Source organism: Odontesthes bonariensis, chromosome 8 (genome assembly GCF_027942865.1).
Source record: "Odontesthes bonariensis isolate fOdoBon6 chromosome 8, fOdoBon6.hap1, whole genome shotgun sequence".
Classification (NCBI taxonomy): domain Eukaryota; kingdom Metazoa; phylum Chordata; class Actinopteri; order Atheriniformes; family Atherinopsidae; genus Odontesthes; species Odontesthes bonariensis.
Window position 1 is genome coordinate 22074262 of NC_134513.1, and position 2899 is coordinate 22077160.

Sequence of the window (2899 nt, forward strand, 5' to 3'; positions counted from 1 at the left end):
GAGATCCTCCAGTCGTGGTCAAAATGGTCTGATCCCTAAACTCTTCCACTTGAGGTAGCAACTGGTTCTAAGCAAGAAGAGGGCCCTCAACCCTTTTCCAACTGAGGATCAGAGCCTCAGACTTGGAGGCACAATTTTATTCCTTGCTGTTTCAGACTTGGCAGCAGACCACCCCTGTACCGGCCGGATGACTCAGGTGAGACCATGTGGCCTAACGGACAAGGTGTCTGCCTTCGAATCAGAAGATTGAGGGTTCGAGTCCCTTCGTGGTTGTCTTGTTTAGTTGTATGCTGTCATATATGTACAGAAATCAAGAGCACTGTACTGAGTACTAACCAAATAAACACATGGTGAAAGCTGCTAAGTACTTTGCTAGTTATACTCCATGTCAGAAATCCTCTGAATGGCATGCCATTAAAGTCGGAGGATTTTACCAGTCTGTTACTGGTAAAAAAATCCAAAGTTAAGCTGATGTTGTGCAATGATCTTGGCTTCCCCATACTGCTTACACTCAAGTTATACAAAAAGATGAGAGACTTGAATGAGTAAGTTCTATCACGTCGAGTCATTGTAGCATATAACAAATGATAAAATAATTGCTTTGAAAGCAACTTTTTGAAGAACTAAAAGTCTTTCATCTCACCTGCTGATAACATCCAAATCCCCAATACCAAAGGCAAGCTGTATAGAATGTTTGTGTGACTTAAATAGGTAACAGAGAAAACACTGAGAGCACTTATTCTCACAAAAATTCAGAGCGTGGTGCTAATAACGCCAAGATCATGGGTTCAATCCCCATACTGGCCACGAACATCAGCAACAACAGCACATGTGTAGGTGCCCTTCCATAACACATGGCTTTTAAAGATATATCTATATATTTGATGCTGCTTGTCCTGGAACGGATCACAGGGGAAGCAATGTGAGCAGTTGATAGAGCGGAGGACTGTAGGTGCCCAACAACAGTTATCCTTAGGTCGCTGGTTCAATTCTGGCTCGAAGGATGTGCCAACATTTTGTATACAGAGGCTCTTTCTGCCAACTCCGTCAATCCTTTCAAAGCTTTTGGAATATGCTGTTTTACGAAAGACTGTTCCACTCTCTATCAAACTTGCTAAGGGCTAGTGGCGCAATGGATAACGCGTCTGACTACGGATCAGAAGATTCTAGGTTCAACTCCTGGCTAGCTCGGCACGCTGGTTTTAGTCTCTCACTTCTCCCACTGCTATAGAACAGGATCGCTTTAAACCTTCTACTCCCTGGGTATCCCAGCTCACTTACTCCCCAAAGATACCTCACAGTGTGTCGTCTTGCAACACATGTGGCTGACCCCACACCGTAAGGAAAGCTCGTCTTCCTCTTTATCTCTGCTGTCAATGATTTTGCTCCAAACACAAAAAAAAACATGCCTGCCAGCCACATGCCGCAGAGCTACATATGCTATCCTTGGGATACGAAGTTGTTTGGGATCACATCAAAGCCACACACGACAACAATCCACAGCCGGCCGTGATCGTATAGAGGTTAGTACTCTGCGTTGTGGTCGCAGAAACCCCGGTTCGAATCCGGGTCATGGCAACCCCCAGACAGAATTTGTTTGCATGAATGAAAAAAGATCCCACTTTCAACTTAGATTTCTTAAACTTTTAAAAAAATTATTTTGTCTACAGGCCTCTGTCCCGTATCAAAGGTCTGAAAGAATCAAGCAGCACAAATGCAGAAGGTCTGCCCATTTAAAGAGCATAAAAGGGGTCAAAGAATCAAACAGGCCCCAATGAGAAATAGTGCCTTTTTAATGAGTCGCCAAGGCCGCATATGTTCTGTGTTTTTTAGCTCTTCTAAAGGGAGGGTTTTCACACACCGCCACACCCAAAGTATAAACATCCTAACAACAGAAGATGAAAATCGTGTGCCAAATGAATGGATGGATAGACCTGACAAAAAAAGAACCAAAACAAAAAGGCTGGACTTTTGCGCTGGACAATGTGAGGGTATATTGAGGATCAACACCTGTGTTGGACGATGTGGAGACTTTCCCAGATAGATGCTAGATATGTTTTTGTAAGGACTAAATGCATGATAGAAACTGGGGCTGAATTGATCTTAAATGCATCTGAAACTGATGCTTTGTCATCACTTTTTGTGTTTATTTAACTGATAAACAGGCCCAAGCCCAAGGCAGCTGTTCCCTGCTGATCCCGCTCCCGTACCTGTTGTCCACAACCCCAGTCCTGCATTTCCCACCATGGTCCAAACACCTTCACACCTTTCTTCTCCTTCACCGGTCATCCCCAACCCCAGTCCTTCCTCTGCCCCATTTGTTTTTGTGTGTCCAACTCCAGTTCCTGCTGTCCGGCAGATTGCTCCTGCTGGACCCATTCCCTCTCCACCACTTGCTCGTAAGCCCTATGTCCGCACTGTGGAGAAAAACAAGTGTAGTCTGTGCCACCAGCCCCTGGCCACAGCCAGTATTATGGCCACATTTACTGCCCACAGACAGCTGTTGTGCCACTTGACCAGTGGATGTGCGTGTGTGCGTGTGTGCGTGTGTGCGTGTGTGGGTGTGTGTTTGTGTGTGTGTGTGTGTGTGTGTGTGTGTGTGTGTGTGTGTGTGTGTGTGTGCGTGTGCGTGTGCGTGTGTGCGTGTGAGTGTGTGTGTGTGAGTGTATGTGTGCGTGTGTGTGCGTGTGTGTGTGTGTGTGTGTGCGTGTGTGCGTGTGAGTGTGTGTGCGTGTGTGCATGTGTGTGTGTGTTTGTTTGTGTGTGTGTGTGTGTTTGTCGTGTGTGTGTGTGTGTGTGTTTGTGTGTGTGTGTTTGTGTGTGTGTGTGTGTGTGTGTTGAATTCAAGATATATAGTTTGACGGTTGGAGTGGAGGAATGTTAACATGTCAACATGATC

At 45.6% G+C, this 2899-nt stretch overlaps 2 non-coding genes across 2 annotated transcripts; both read left to right on the forward strand.

Annotated features, from left to right (window-relative positions):
- Positions 1-1118: 1118 nt before the first annotated feature.
- Positions 1119-1191, forward strand: trnar-acg (transfer RNA arginine (anticodon ACG)). The gene has a single exon. It is a non-coding gene; the product is annotated as a tRNA-Arg (tRNA).
- A 315-nt stretch (positions 1192-1506) lies between these two features.
- On the forward strand, positions 1507-1578 carry trnah-gug (transfer RNA histidin (anticodon GUG)). Its single transcript has one exon. It is a non-coding gene; the product is annotated as a tRNA-His (tRNA).
- The last annotated feature ends 1321 nt before the right edge of the window (positions 1579-2899 follow it).